The following is a 17,590-nucleotide window of genomic DNA, read 5'->3' on the forward strand; positions in this document are numbered from 1 at the left end:
GGGGGGGGGGGGGGGGGGGGGGGGGGGGGGGGGGGGGGAACCCAATGGTATGGTACCTCAGTATACTTAGCAAGAATTTGTGGGCTTATAGGGATTTCTGCAGCTACAGCACATGCGAGGAAAGTCAGGATCACTTATGAGGTTGTCACCTGTGTGGGTCTTGGCCTTTGCACCTTTGAGGTTGTTTGCAAATTTTGTAAATTTTAGAAATCAGATCACACATGCAGTCTTTTAGTTGCTTGTCTTGTTTATCACATACCTTGAGCCTAGCTGTAGGCTGATATTACATTTTAAATTCCTGGCTTATTTTGTGAAATGGATGTAAGCTTCTCAGTGATGAATAAGGACTGTTGAGATAATTAAGCTGGATCAGCTGTGCCTCCTTTACTGAAGACACTGAAAAGCAATAAGTATGTGAAGCAGATGAATGAAAAAAATATTTTCAATGTTAAGATTAGGTGCTATCCTGAAAAATCTGAATTTAAGCCTTGCTTGGTTTATGTTATCATGCCAAATCATTCAAATAGTCCTTTATGCATGATTTGCTAAAGATGTGTTTTCACTTTCTGGATGCTCAGTTCAGCATACTTTGACTTACATATTCTACAGAAGCTGGTGGACTTCCCTGAATACCAGTCAACAAAGGCTTATGAGGGAAAGTTAACACGGTATAAACTCAAACATTTTAGAATAACTGCAGACAAAGAAAACAGGCAGGCTCAGACTCCTCCAGTATCTCTGGAGGATCTACTTGGTCTGCATTGACAAGAGGTGACCTCACCGCAGTCTACAACTTCCTCAAGGGGGGCAGCAAAGGGGGAGGTGCTGATCTCCTCTCCCTGGTGACCAGTGATAGGACAAGAGTAAATGGAATGAAGCTGTATCAGGGGAATTTCAGACTAGACATTAGGAAAAGGTTCCTCACTGAGAGGGTTATTGGTCACTGGAATGTGTTCCCCAGGGAAGTGGTCATGGCACTGAGCCTGTTAGAGTTCACAGAGTGTCTAGATGATGCTCTTAGACATATGCTTTAGTTTTAGGTAGTCGTGCAACAACCAGGGATTTGGAATCGATAATTCTTATGGGTCCCTTTCAACTTGAGATATTCTATAATTCTATAACAGTACATGGAAACGCAGCTAACAACCTAAACAGTTAAACTGGATTGTAGAGTTATCTTCCATACCTTGATATCCTTGGTGCTGCTTCCATGCACTACCAAGAGTAGGAGATTTAGAGAAATCAAATTCTATACAGAAACCTCATATTAGGAAATCAATACAAATCAGTGACTTTGACATCAGCTGTCTTGAATCTCCAGTTTCCTAGCAATGAATTTGAAATAATAATAATATCAACCCGTACTATATAGACTTTGAAACAACCCAGTCATTAATGTTTTGAAAATTTTCAATGAGATCACCACAGAAACTCCTGGGAGAAAATTGATATATTTTTATTCAGTACAAAGATTGTGTAGTATGCATTAAATGAAGTTTGACATGACATACTGAAGAGAAAGATAAAAGTAATAACATCAAAGTAATACTCATCTGCTAAATGACGTAAGAGTACTCTGGGAAAAAAATAAATGACCATATGAACACTGTTTCCTATGAATTGTTGGTCTAACAAGAATTTTTGCTTTGATAGAAATGTGATTGTTTACAGTGTGTATAATTTTGTCTTTTTAATTTGGTTTCAGTTTAAGTTGGACACAAGTAATTTTTCAGTGAACTAGAAACTCCTTGAATACTTTAAGTGTTGGGTGAAATTTAAGATCATGACAGTGTTAATGCTAATAACAGCTGTTAAGCTCATGAGCATCCACCAGGCCATTGCTGAACTACAGAACTTCTTTAAGAGGAGCTACATCTAGGGAAGATCTGTCAGGTGCAGCCACTCTAGAGGCCGGTACCCTGCAGAATCCCACTAGAGAGATCCATGGTGGATGTTTGCCCCAGAAGAAGCAAAGTTGTAGTTTCATGGGTTCTTGATCCAGGAGCAGATCTAGAGACATTGCATGAAGTCCAGAACTCATGGTTTACAGCATCCCTGCCCTCAGGAAAGTTCAGCAGAAAGCTGGACAAGATCCATTCAAAATAATGCAAAGGCATATTTGGTGGAAAAGCATTTTTTAGTGAAAACTTTGCTTTGTCCAAAGCAAAAGCATTTGGAAGCTCTGTTTTACCTTGTGATATTTTTATTTTGCAGCCTTTATGGATTTTAAAAATTGTTTTAGATACAGGATGTTACCTTCTTAGACAATACTTATAGAAAATGGAAATTCATAGCCTTGCCCCTGAATAGGTTTAAGACATACATGCACAAAAATAATTTCCCTGGGTCTTATATCAGTAAACACTCTATTACAGAATAAATCTATGTACTTGCACAGAGAACAAAACCCCATGTCTACTTCTAAAAATTACTTTTCTTAACCTGACTGCCTAGATAAATGTTCCCACAATCCCTTTTAAACACTGAGAAATTTTGGTAGTGATGAAGACAGCACCCAAGTTAAGAGAAAAGAGCAGAAGTTATCATCTAACCATTTTCAAGCCACAGTTGTTTGTTTCTGTCATATTTTAAAACAATATGTTAAGGAAAAGAGGGCTTTTAGAACACTGAACTAATGGAAATTCTACCATCTACCTACTGAAGATGGTCATGCACTATGCATATTAAGACAGGTAAGTATAGGTAGGTTTGTTTCAATGATACAAAATATTTGTATCCCTTCTGCAATTCTACAAGCAATTTGTATTGCTTCTCCCATTTAACTCAGAAAGGCACTTTTTGAGAAATCAAACTTTATTTTTTAGATGCATATACTTTAATGTCCAGACTTGACACTCTTCACCTTAAATTTTAACACAAAAATCGCATGTAGATAAGGTTCTGAGATAAGAATACAGCTGGTGCTGAATACTTTTTTTTTTTTTTTTTTTTTTTCTTAAGATGCACAATACAAAGCCATACAGTAGTATCTTGGCTAACTCTAAAAAAGATAGATTGGTGCTAGAAGCAGCACATCTACATTACAGCAGTATTCTACTTGTGATAATTTACCGTGCCTCAGCATTTCACAATTGGGTCAACGCACAACAATACAGGAAGAACAGTCCTTTAAACTAGCTGTGATTAGGTTGCAGTTTACTTCCATTAAGGAAGAAATGGAATGTGGAGTTAGGTGTTTTGGGAACTGTTTTTGTCCCTTCTTTTTTATTAAATCCTATGTATTTGCAGAGAATTTAAAGTTCTTTTTCCTTGAATACGTCAAAAAGCAAAGAATAAGAAGCAGTTTCTTTGCTGAGAGTTTCAGGAACCTTTTCAGTCATAACATATACCCAAAACATTTGCTCTTATACAACAGTGCTTAGAAAAGAAGGATTAAAGAAGTCCTTCATTTTAAAGGAATGATAGGGTCAAGTCTCTGGTTAGATTATTGAAGAGAACAAGCACTCTTCAGTGGTATCAAAAGATACTGTAAGACACACAAAAGCAGTATGTTCCCTAAGATTTTTTTGGAAATATTGATTGCTTCCTACTATACTATTCTGTAAAGGGTGGCAGTTATCTCCTCTGAAAGCAAACTGTAGAAAAAAATACCATGTAAAAGGGGAAACATCACAGCTGAATTTCTGACACAATTCAGACCTTTGCCTTTCTCAATGAGATAATTATATCTATGAAAAAATCTTGCAAGGAGAGAATGTAAAGAATTACCTTTGCTTTTTTATCATAAATAATCCTGTTCTCTGCTGTGGAAGTGCAATTGCAATATTGGATCGTTACCTCATTTTGTCAATATTTTCACCAAACAAGTAGCTTGCATTGTTCCCCACTATATTCTAAGATACACATGTATTTAATAGAATAGTAAAGCTCCAAGTTAAAAGGCAGAATTATTCAATCTCAATGATAATTGATCAAACAGATTTTATACAAGATTATTTTCTTCACTTAGCTTACTGGATAATATATGAACAAATGGCACTATTGTGAATAGCAGTGGTTTGTAGGTCCCTGGTCCTTGATATGTTATGAGAAACCTGAAGATAGAAAACCACATATTGACAGGATTTATTCTTGTCACTAGCTCATTATGTAATCTTGCCTAAGTGCTTCACTTAGAATGAAAATCTAAAAAGATCTTGTACCATTTTTAAAAGTTGTTAAATTCTGATTTTTGGAGCCACTCTTCTGCTCCTTAATTAACCTAATTGGAATATATTAAAAAAAAAACCAAACCAAAAACAACCCACAAAACAAAAAAAAACACCAACAAAACAACAAAACCAAACCACCAACCAAACAACCTAACAGAAACAAATAAAAGCCCCAGATACTAGTTATGCTTGGTTAGAAACAAAAGCAAAAGTAAATAAAATAACATAGTACTGCATAACTTTTTCACATTTTTAATCTTAGTTTTCCTGTGACTTGAATCATACAGGGCCAGATTTTGTCTGTATTCTACAATCAGCTTTCCCAGCAAAAAGGAGGAGGGGCTACTGTCGGGAAAATTGTTTCCTTGATCCTCTTTTTGGGTATGGCCATGGGTGTAGTTACAAGCAGCATAAATAGTGTCCATAGATCAGCAGCTCATACCCCATCCTGAGGCTACATGGTGGAAGCAAATGAGATGGAGAAATTTTAGCCAGTTTTCCTCTTTGTTTCCATTGTGGAAGGGCTCACAAGGGGACAATGAAGTGGGACCAAGAAACTGATCAAAGCAGCCACCATCTACGAAACTGGAATTCCACTTGCTTATCAGATAAAGTACTCTGAAGGAACAATATGCTTTCAAGAATAAATATGCAAAACACATAGCATGAAATGTAAAATGTGATTAGCTTTAAGATTGTATGTTGAAGCAGTTCAGGGATTATGTTTAAAGAATTCATACCCTTTCTGACAATAAAGTTAAATACAAAGATGAAGACCAGGTGTGTAATTCAGCTGGAAATATAGTTTCAGGTTCTTAAGTCCTTGCTTTTACCCTGAATCACTGAGACCCAGATAGGTGGGAAAAAAATAAATACAAGAAGAAACAACAATTAACAACCAAGAAATGCTCAATCTGGAATTTTGGCTTATGCTGCTCCTACAGAAGTGGTTAAAACACTGTGTCAGTGTGATTGTGTAAAACAAAGTACCTATTGCATTCCCTCAATACTCTCATTTCCAAATCTTGTATTGGTAACTATTGGCATCCCACCACCTTCCCTAATTTCTGCTTCTCTGTAAGTTTGCCTGATTCCCTGACAGCTGAAAAAGTACCTTATTTTGCACAAACTAATCTGTGTATTCTGATTAATACTGATTGCATAATTTACATGAGAGTCACGCCACCTGATTTTTCTGAAAAAAAAAGTTAAAAAAAAAAATGTAAATAATGTTTTTTACATGTTACTTAACTCTGGTGAGCTAATGTAGCATTAAAAGAAGCAAAATAATAAAATGTGTTTATCCACATACCTTAACAAAATGTTACAAATTGCCTGAACACAGTTTTATTTAATGTAAACCTTGATATATATACTCACACATAAATACAGTCTTTGATGCTGGTAACTTTTTATACTGTAGAATTTAGAGCGTTCACTGAGCAGTCTGTAACAATGATGTAAAAGCAGTTACCTCTATCATAGACTGCAAAACATATCCATTTATCTATGCTGATGTTGTGGGTATTTTTTAGAGAATCTGAAGAGACTCTTATTGCCTTATCACTAAGTCCTCTTTTTGTTTACACTCTCATATTCACCTGTGAACTCTATCACACTATCTGCCCTTTTTCCTGACTTTTACCTCCTTACCACATGAGAGACTGAGAAGCATAGCATGAGAAATTACTGTGCTTGGTGTCCTGGTTTCGGCTGGCATAGAGGTTTGTGGGGTTTTTTTTGAGCTGGATGGGGGCACAGTCAGACCACCAGACCCGGATTGGTGAATGGATTATTCCATATCATGTGATGCCATGCTCAGTATATAAAGGAGTGGTGGCCAGGAAGGAGGTGGGTTCTCTCTTGTTTCTGGGATTGCTGCAGGTGCTGACAGGGCAGGCAGCAACAGGTGCCATGCTGGCAGCAGGGAAAGGCACAGAGAGTAGTTTGTGGTCAAGCTGAACCCAGAAAAGATGGGCTGGGTATCAGTCTGCAGGTGGCGAGCACTACCCATGTGCATGTGCATTACCCATTTGCTCTTCCTATTATTGTTATTGTTTTATTTAATTACAATTACTTAACCAACTTTTATCTCAACCTATGAGTCTCCCTTTATACTCTATCTATCCCTCAGGTGGGGAGAGGGTGAGCAACTGGCTGTGTGGTGTTTGGCTGCTGGTCAAATTCAAACTCCGACAGTCCTTTCTGGTGCCCAGCATGGGGCATAAAGGGTTGAGATAAAGACAGATCTGATCAGTGCATCATAACAAACTTGTTATTTTGCATTCATTTTATTGTCTATCAGTTGCTGGTCATAACGTCGATAGTTTGGCTCCTAAAAATGTCATCACCTCATCTGCTATATATAGTCCCCATGTTGCTGCTTACCACCCATGAGAGTTGGATTAAGATTTTTGCTTTGCTGTACTATGTAACACGATTTATGGCATCATGAAGTTGTCTGTCCTGAGGGTACTTAAAATTGCATTTGGTAATTTTGGGGATTTTGATTATCCTTGGAATGTTGACAGTAACATGGTCATCTTACTGATGGAAGCCAGTTTGGTTTTGTATGCGGTTAGGGTTTTTTCTTTCTTTCCCTAATCAAGAGAACTGATGTACACCATGAGGAAACCTGTGGTATTGTCTGCATGACCGTGGAGAAGACATGAGGAAATGGGATGGAAAACCTAACTACCTTCTAGAAGACCAGGTACGTAAATTGGAAGAACAACTACAAATAGAAATTCTTTCAGGACAAATGCTGCTCCAGTTTCCAGTAATCAGTTGCCCAAACAGAGCAGAAAGGTTGACTCTGCTCATGATCCTATGAGAAGAACTTCTGATTTGTATTCACAAGAAGTGAGTGACCAAGACGAGACTAAAACCTGTGCACACCACACCAACCCATTTGTCATTAGCAGCTATTATGACCAACATTAGAGGGGCCCTGCCTCCAGCCAGGTGGAGAACAGGGACAGTCGAGTTTATTGGCCTGTGTGGATTTGATGGCCTGGCACATCTGACCCCCAGCGGTATAAGGCTCTAGGGGACACTGGTGCTCAATGCACCCTAATGCCGTCAAATTTTAAAGGAGCAGAACCCGTTAGTATCTCAGGAGTGACAGGGGCGTCACCCTCGACAGCTGAGTGTATTGGAGGCCGAGGTGAGCCTAAGTGGAAAAGAGTGGGTAAAACACTTCATTGTGACTGGCCCAGACGCTCCATGCATTCATGGCTTAGATTATCTCAGGAGAGGGTATTTTATGGACCAAAAAGGGTATCGGTGGGCTTTTGGTATAGCTGCCTTGGAAACAGAAGGAATTAAACAGCTGTCTGCATTACCTGATCTCTCAGAGGATCTTTCTGTTGTGGGATTGCTGAGGGTTGAAGAGCAATGGGTGCCAACTGCCACTACAGCCGTGCACCAATGGCAATATTGCACCAATCGAGAGTCTGTAATCCATATCCATAATGTAATCCCTATCTCTATCTGATCTGTCAGCTAGAGAGCCAAGGAGTCATCAGGAAGATCACTCTCCTCTTTAGCAGCCCCATATGGCCATTGCATCTGGGTTATTCCTGCATCAGGTAAAGGTAAACCCACGCATGGGATTACTTTTGCTCAATAACCTGTGTGCACTTGGTGGGTAATACAGAAGGACAGGAAATTTTGATGTGTGCCTCAGGGAGATTTGATTTTAACTGAAAATAGCCAGTGAATAAAACTGTATGATGTTAACTGATAAATAACCCTGTTATTGCATAGCATTATTGCTATGGTTGATACATATTATACTAATGACATCACATTAATAAAGAAAGAACTATGAGAATCAAGACTGATTTCAGCAAATCATGCCCAGCAACATCCTCAAGATTGACAACTTTGGCCCACAGACTGTGAGCATGTGCCATGCCAGATATATCAGCTACAAGTTCCAGTTGTAGCTGAGACTATACACCATCCTCCTGCCACATCCAAGGTCACGCGCTCCACAGACTGAGCCAACTCGACCTCATCCCTCCAGCCTTAAAAGACTGTCATGACAAATGGAACCTGAAGTTATGGACTAAATGAACTCAGTAGACGTTTTGGAAGGATGGCCCACAGAGTAAAAGAATGATATCTGGTTAGCACATATACATCTGAGACCAGGGAAAGGGATGGTGATTACTGAGAATGTATTGGGAAAAATTAACTCTATTCCAGCCTAAACCAGGGCACTTGGTTTAGGAATAACACCTTTGAAGATCATGCTTTTAAACACCATATTTGACCAAAGGATGACTACTAAGACAAATTATTTATTCCAAATTAATTTGGTGAAGACAAGATTTAATGGCATGGCAAGTGTTCAGAAGTCACCTGCCAGAAACATGAGATATAGTGGAAGTAGTCCTTCACTTGAGAAACATGACTGCCTTCTTTCCAACTGTTTTTTCGAACTATGGGGCTAGTCAAGGAAGAAGAGAAGTAGTTGTCTAGGCAAAGAACAAAAGAGATAAGAAAGCTCCATGGGGGAATTCTGGATGCCCTGAGGAATTCTCACAGGGAGTAAGGAGTACTGATGAACATGTTGCAGGGAAAAGTTATCTGTATGTTGTGCTAAAAATAACTAAAAAATATTTTAAAAATAAAATAATTGTAACATGCATGTCTAATTTCAGACTTCCACAAAAAAAGTGATCTGTGCCAAACATCAGCTAGCTGTTTGGAGCAACTCTGACCTGGAAGCCTACAGAATATCTGATTTGTGATTATCCTGGATGATTCACAATATCAGCTCAATAATAACACAAAAACGTTTATTTGTCTTTCATCACCAAAAGATGTTGTGCATGTATGTATCTAAGCACATTTTAGGATATTTTGGTTTGCTTTGGTTTTGTACATAAACTCAGCTAACTAGTGCATTTGGGTCATTTTGTTAAATCTGACTATCCTCAATATCAGGTACTATTTTAACACTTAAAAATGGAGATGTTGTACAGCAGAACTCTGGCTTGACAAGAAAAATAATTGGACTAGTCTTGTTGATTCACTTTCTCTTTGCCTTATTTGTACAGAGTTAAGCATGAGGAGGTTGCAGCTTTGTCAGGGAGGTCCTATCTTGCTGAGGTTTTACACCAGCAAAAAATCTGCAGACACAGTTTAGTCACCAGATTTTCAAATATCACTGCAGAAACAAAATCACTGGGTTTGGGTCATTATCTTTAAATCTTGGCCCCAGAACTACTCTTGCTCTATTCAATTTCATGAGGATTTTTCCAGCAAAAATATCAAACTGGGTGATATCTCAAGCCGAAAGTACACAGAGAGAAAGAATGTGAATTAGTGTGAGAAACAAATTCTATTTCCAAAGGTCTCAAAATAAACTGCAAGTAAGTTATCATTTCTGCAAGCTTCCTTGTGACAACTATTTTTACTCTTTTTAAAGAGAGTGAAACAAAAGGACAAGGAAACAAAATTACTTGAAATTATCTGCGACAAATCTGGAAGCAGACTATATTCAGAAAGCTCTTGCAAATGAGTAAGACACTTAAGCAAGGTGTCAAACCAAAGTTTAGCTAAAGGGCTTCTGAAGTCAATTGTTTTCCCTAAATAGGAAAACCAGAATAATTGACTATCATGGATTCTACACAGTACCTTCACTTGGGTACTTGGTGTAGAGTACACAGTGTTTTCCATAGATCAGATTTTCAACTTTCCTCTTTGACAGACTTTGTTGAAGAACAGAGAAAGAAAAGGAAAACCACTACACTTCAATGGTAAAACAGAAAATACTGTCTCTGTATGAACACACTAATTTAAAAATGTGCATATTCACTTATTTTAAAATTATAAACCAAACATAAGTTATTTTCAGAACAAGGATTTGAAATAGCTTGGTCACTACCATAGTTGTTTTCTGTGACAAATTCTGCTTAGACAAAAAAGATACTTCAATGCTACATTAGCCAACAGGTCATTTTTCATATTTCATTTTTTGAAGAAAGCATGAAACAGGAATTAGGTGCAGATCTTCTATTACTGGTCCAACAGTAGCCAAGTTGTTTCTTACTACTTGCTAATGAAATCTTACTAGTGGTAACTTTATGTCACATGATTTTCATGATCAGATACAGAAAAGCATTAATGCTGCTGGGGGCAGGAGGGAAGGGAAGTTTAGCCCTTCAGTACCTTTGAGTGTCTAGGTCTAAATGACCTCAGTTTCCTCTGACTTTGATATGAACTGAACCTTCACAGTCCCTCACAGAGTAGCACTTGAATTATAATTCTATTCATTATTTTCATCTCTCTGGGTCAGAGAGTTTACATTTTGTTGTAAACCCAGCTGCCTCTGGTATCACATTAAGTGCTTTCCGTGGGTCAAAGTTGATGACATTGCAGCTCATTCTACTGTACTTTTTGGACCCCTATGTAAATCTCTGACAGATAAATAACTCTAATTTCTTCAATACATTGTATTCTTTTGTTCCTTCTGTACTGTTTGTAATTGTCATCCTCATTTTTAACAGATAGTCCAGCAAATAATTTCTTTCTAAATGCATTTTTTTTTTTTACAAGAAATCCCCATGAAAATTTTGCTGCCTGTCTAATTTAAATATAGCTAAGCTGTGACCACCAAAACCTTTCAGAAACAGAAGTGTCTTCTCCTTAGCAGAGGTGATGTTTTCTGCTTACCAGTATGGGAGTGCACAGAGCTGGAGAGCATAGAGCACCTGAAGTAAAGGGCAGCACCTGTGTTGCAGCACATCCAAAAAAGGATTGCAGCTGGAGGTTGGGCAGTGCTCAGGTGGCTTACAGCTTAGTCCGTCAATCCTCTTTCTTAAGAGGGCAGAAGTCTGCTAATTCTGTTGGCTGAGAGTATGAATCCTCACCTTTGGGTGATGACAGAGGATATAATTTTCAGTTCATTGCTCTTTTGCAGGGCTATGTGTGTAGACTGAATATTCATCCTGTGGGAAGTCTGTAGAGGGCTACAACATCTACACTTCACTTGCCATCCTTTATGACCAAAATATCTAGATATCATGCACAAGCTAATAAAGGAATGGGATGCATGCATACTGGTCTTGTCTGATTAGGCTGGAAAAAACAATGCTTTTGAGACAAAAAATTGCATGACTTCTGTTTTCATTAATAGATTTTTGAGTGTGTGTGTGTGTGACTTTTTTATGCTGTAATTGTGGAAGCTCTGAGACAACCACGTTTCTGATCCTAATTAAATGCCTTTGCCAAGCAGGACAACAATGCTATTTCTTTCTTTTTAGCTAATGGACAGACACCAGAGAAAGTTATGTTGACAATGTATCATTTGCTAATGAACAGATATTCTAACTTTTTTCCTGAAGGAAAAACAATCCACAGTATGGATAATATTTTTGTTTGAAATGCAAGCCAAATCCAAGATTTATGTAGGAAACCCCATGAAACACACTGTGTTTGAAACAACTGATTGACCATTAGTCCTACAGGTTAATCAAATTAACATTTATAAGTAAATTTAAATTATTTACAAATAAACATTAATTATGGTTAGTATTCTTGTGCTAGACTTCATGATAATGTCTCAGAGTGCATTCTTGAAGTGTTTTTCAAGATCCATATTTTACTTTTCTAAAAACAAAGCTTAGATAGTCCAGCTCTATGAATATAATTGTTTCACATGTTCTGCCACATAATGGCTCAATTTCATTTAAAATAGCACAATTACAATGAAAGGGGAATACAATTATCAATGACCACTTGAGTGGACAATTCTTAGAGCTAGTTAATGTATCTGAAAAAGTACTGTAGAGCTGCAAGGACTAGTCACTTGGGTAGTATTAAAATAACGGGATATATTACCTGTTCTGTTGCCTGCATATCATTATTAGCATTGAGTTTATCAGGTGATTCTAGCTCATTTCATTTCTTAAGATGCGTAAAGGCACAAAAGTTAGAGTGGATCAGGGAGACAGATATATCTGGGAATTCACCTGTCCTTTGGTAAGTTTTTTCCCAAGAAGGTGTATATGTAACTGTGGATGACACTGTGAAAGAGAGCCTTCCTAGTGCTTTGCCACTTCATTCACACACAGAATGACAGTGCGGGGCAGGAGGTATTACAGCCTTTCTCTTTTTCTCCATTCTTGCTACATACAAGGCAGACAGTGGTTGAGGCACAGTTAAGTTCCTTTTCTCCCTTTTAGAAAACAGGCAGGTTTTGCTCAGGAAGAAAGGAAAAAACGGACAATATTAAGGCTGCTCAAGCTACCAGTAAGACCGTCTTGAAATCAAGTATGCTCCAGAATTAGGCAGCAGCTTTTGAATACAAACCTCTTCAGATTCTCTGTCCTTATTTCTCCTCCAGCTCAAGCAGCATCAGAACAATAAAAAAATGTCCTTCCTGCTTTGAAAGGAAGGGGTTTTATTAGTGCTAATGTTTTAGAACTCAGCAGTGATAGTCCCATTTGTTTTATCTGGTACTGGACTCATATTTTTTGGCAATTGAACTTTGCAGTCAGCTACATGGACAGATTTTGGATGACAATATTAAAAATACAGAGAGTATTTCTGGTCTAATGTAAATGGAAACCTGCTTCACTCTGGACTATGTCCAGACCTTGATCAGGATTCCTCCTTCCTATTCCATTTCTACAGAGAAGAATAAGTAGTATTGTTGAAATGTAGGTCATTGAAACTTGTATAACTGACATGTTATTACCATATTTTCCTGGTCATTTTTGTTCTCATTTAATGGTTCTTTTCCTTATCACTTCTATTCTGCCATGTCTGCAAGCAAAAAGTAGTTAATGTGTTACCATTTAACAAGAATGCTACAGACAGAAGTGTGCAGAGCGAAGTTTTGGTGTTCTTGTTTTCTTATTAACATGAAATAGCCATGGCCTTTCTGTTGACATGTTCTCTATACCCGGAAAAAACCTATTTCAATTCAATTGTAATTTTATTACACCTTGAAAAACATTTTCTGAAATCGAATGTATTCTAAAAGACCTAGAAATAAGTTAAAATATTTTTTTTAATTGGAAGTCTGCTTATGTCTTTTCTTCCTGCAAATTTGTATAAAAGGATGAACAACACAAGAATGTAGGACAGGAAATCTTTAAAGTAGACATCTTTCAATTTTTCTGAAAGCTTTGCAACAGCAATGAAGAATGTGTCTGAATATACTTTTCTGCTTGGTAGCAATTGCAAAATTAATGAGATTTCCACATGTCCTGTGTTGTGTACGATATTTGTTTAAGAAATTGGCTATGACCAATGCAAAAATTGAATTACTAGGAACATGCTGCAAATAACTTGTCTTCCTGCCATAAGGAATACCCATGCCATATTAAACTTAAAACCAAGATGGAAAGAAGAGACTAGAATACAACCATACAGTGCTTTATTCTCCATTATGTATACACATGCCAAACTATACACTAATTGTTATGTCTTGGGACATAACAATTAATGGGAAATCTGGAAAAGTTAATGGGAAAACTGGAAACTGTTTCATGTTTCTATTGGTCTCTCCTAAGTCTAGACTTCCAGTATCCCCAATGTCCAGCACTGCTTACAGTGCCTGAGCTCACTCATGCACTCCCTGCCCACCATATCTTTTTTCTCCAGCTCAATCCCACACACCAAGCATAGGAAGCTGAAGAAACTGCCACAGGATGTATGAAACAAAATGTAGGGGTTCTTCCTAGCTGCCACGCAAACCATACCCTCCACAATGTTGTAGGTCCCAATGCTGGAGCATGATGCTTTTATCTACTTGCAGAGAAAATGTCTGCATGTCCAAGGGCAGGTGTTTCTTGATCATGTAATGATATTGCAGACAACATCTCTCTTCACAGTCCATTCCATTACATTCACAGAGACCTTTTTTTTGATGTTTAGCCTGAAGATAATAAGATGACATAGAATCTCCAAAGTAAAAACATTTTTTCCAGGGCTGCAGACTCAAAGTAAAAATTAGTCCTGAGTAAGACCTATGTACTGTGCAACTCTTGTCTGGGTAAACAGGACTTGAGTAGCATATGTATAATGTTTGATTTTCTGGCAGAGGAATAAATTCTATCCTAACTGCAACTTTGTAAACCCAAGTAAAAAAAAAAAAAAAAAAAAAAACTGTGTTTCAAGAATTACCTTGTGTTCAAAGTAAAATTAAAAAGTCAGAAAAGCAGAAAAAAGTCTAAGTCATGGAAGGAAAGAGCTTTATCAAGAAGTGCAAGGGTTAGAAAACTATTTTAGTCATTATTTTAGTACTTATTAGACACTTGGGATTCTGTTGTTTATGATCTTAAAGTTTTGCATAGTGATGTTGCACTTGGAGCACAAGCTACGCACTGCTTAAGTGGTCATAGTCATCACATCTAGCTTTTACACTGATTCTCAGGATTTTTTATTTGCAGCTCATAGCAATTTACTTTGTAAGCCGTAAACCAGGTGTACTTTATATGACTGTTCTTAACTTTTTGGAAAGCTTTTCCATCACTGTTTCTATTAATGATTCTCATTTTTGCACACTGTTTAAGAAACTGTAACCTCTTCTAAAAATGCTTTTGTTTTTTACAGCATCCCAGCACATCTGAATAAATCTTCTGTTGAAATGCTATAATCAGGCTGTGTCACTTTACCCTACATGAATAGCATCAAAGACTGAATTTTAGAACTGAAACTATAGATACTAATGTACCCAGATATACTAGATTCTACGTTGTTCTGGTTTCCAACAGTCAACAACAATCATTAATGAGAAAAACTCACAGACATATAATGTCAATTTACAAAAGAGTCTGTAAAGACTATAAAAAACCTGGTGAAATGGACAAACCAATATCAGGCACTAGACCAAATATTAGGATTATTTTTGGTATTTTATATGGTGCTAAAGATCATTGTGTCTTGATGAAAACAGGTTTTTATTGTGAAGTTACTACAATCAAGATTAAATTGTTAATTTGGTTCTCTCATAAATTCACTATAGTTGCAGAAATATCTAAACCAGACTTTCAGTTTGGAAACTAAAAGGATCATCTTTCTTGGACAGTGAGCCTTCATGGAACCCAGTGCAGCAATAACATATTTTGGCATTCATAAGCTTATAATCACCTGATTTTAAACATTGGTTTTGATAATCAAGAGAAAAAATATTCTGACAGCAGCTGCATATATGAATATTTTCAGTTGATGTTTTGCAGTGTCAGCATGGGATGTTAAAATGTTTAGTCCTGCATTTCAGTTGCTTATTTGTTATATGGATTTCAGAAATGGAAAACTTAAAGACACTGTTATCAACATATGCTTCTAGCTTTTTGTTTGTTTTGCAAGCAGTTCTCTGATTCTGTGTTCTTTATGTATTTGTGGAAGATATTTTTAAAGGAAAAGTATAAGCAAAAATGTTTTTATGTTTAATCAACAAAAGATAGAGCATTTCAACAATGTGCACTGATCAAACTATAAGTAAGTATTCTTTCATCAGCTAAATAGCTCATAAATAAACATGTGGGAAAAAATAGGTAGAATGGGGGTATAATTCTTTATAATTGGAATTTGTGAAGCAGGTCATTAGCTAGGCTTTTGTATAATAAAAAAAACTTTTTACAAAATCAACAGGGAACACAACTAGGTCTCTTTGCTTCTTATGAGGACGAAAATCTCCATGAAGGACAGTATCTTCTTACATTAGAGTGGATGTTTGTTCACTATCGACCTTGCACATCGGTCTGTCATTCAGAATCTCCTATAGAGATCTGGCAAAATTGTAGCACTTTCAGCAGGATGCTCAGTCATTTTAGGGAACATCTTTCTGCAGAATAATATGAAAAGCAGTGAAATATAGAAACTGGGACTCAGATGCATCCATCTGCACGTTAACTGCATATATCCTCTATTGGCAGCAATGTTATATTCCTTGCCATGGAAATGTGAATGGCATTTTTTGCATCAAACTATCATCCTTGTTCAAATCAGAAGTACTACATAAAGTCCTAAGTTGCAAACCCATTGTTAATAGTGTGTTGTGTAATTCCACTCACAGGTAACTGAAAAGCCAGACTACATTCTCACTTGCTTTTTATGTAAGGGAAAGAAAAAGAGACATGGACACATTTTGTCCTCATTGGTACTTATATAAGATTGTCCTCAAATATTGGTTATGCTTATGAGTTTCAAAAATTACACACCTCCTGTATTGAGAGTATGACTGGTTTCATACCTCAGCAAACATCTAGTTCAAAACATCAGTAAAAGGACTGTAACTCATATGTGTGGTCTTCTAGCTAGAATGCTGAGCTGGGAATAATGGGACCTGCTCTGGACTCAGGCTACCAAGCTAACTTTTTGGGTCACTTTTCTGTGAAACTATCAGGGGATTTTTGTTCTTTTTAAATTTTTATCTCCTATTTCACAAACTTACTTTTTCTAATTTGAACAAATAAGCTGTCTGAGGTAGTGAATCTCAGCATGGATCAGGCAAATAGTGGGATTTTCATGCATCAGGTGGGATATCTTGGCACTACATAAATCAAAATAACTTCATAGTGATCTCCTAACACTGTAAAAAGAAATTTTAAAAATGTTTCTGTTACTAATGAAAGATGTTACTAATGAAAAAGACCACTGTAATAGAGAGGATATTGTCACTGAATGTTCAGGCAAGGGCATTTTAATGTTTGTCAGTAACATTCCTTCATCTGCCCAATAGCTAGAGCAAACTTTGTCATTGTAGATGAGCAGTGAACCTTAATTGAATAAAACATTTTAGACAGCTTCAGATGGGGAATGATAGATATAACAGAGAAGTAACACCATTGTATCTATCAGATGTCAAGGTAGAACAAATATTAAACTGTAGAAATGTCTTTAATTTTTAAATATTAGGTTGTGATTTTGATGAGAACATATTTCCAACAAGTCATTGTAACTCCACAACTTATGGAAGAATTTCCCTCCAAGTAAATATGCCTGGCAATCTGCAAGATAAAGCATTCAATTTGCATGACATTTGTCTTCTCTGCTTCCTATTTTTGCATTTTCTATAAGCAGAAGCATTTTGTTGTACAGCACTTTGTTTTGCTTTGCAACATCACAGCTGTAACACCCAAGTATATAGAAACAATGAAACCTCTTTTTCAAAGAATAAAGGAAACATCAGGAGAGATCTATACTTCCACCCTAATGAACCAATTCAATGCATGTTTATTTATCATACTAACAGCTCACATGGGACTTCCAGAAGCACTAGCAGTGAGAAGAAAATTGAGATTCTGATACTGTATTTTACTTTGTGCCATAGCTGGTTTCAAATTTCAGTAGCTAATGGGTACTTGAATCTGATAATTTTACACTGTATCAATAAAATTTAAATGAGCAGAAAACTGAAGATACTAGCATGGAGAAAGATGAGGAGGGGAGGG

The sequence above is a fragment of the Athene cunicularia genome (assembly GCF_003259725.1).
Source record: "Athene cunicularia isolate RWA chromosome 2 unlocalized genomic scaffold, athCun1 chr2_part1, whole genome shotgun sequence".
NCBI lineage: Eukaryota > Metazoa > Chordata > Aves > Strigiformes > Strigidae > Athene > Athene cunicularia.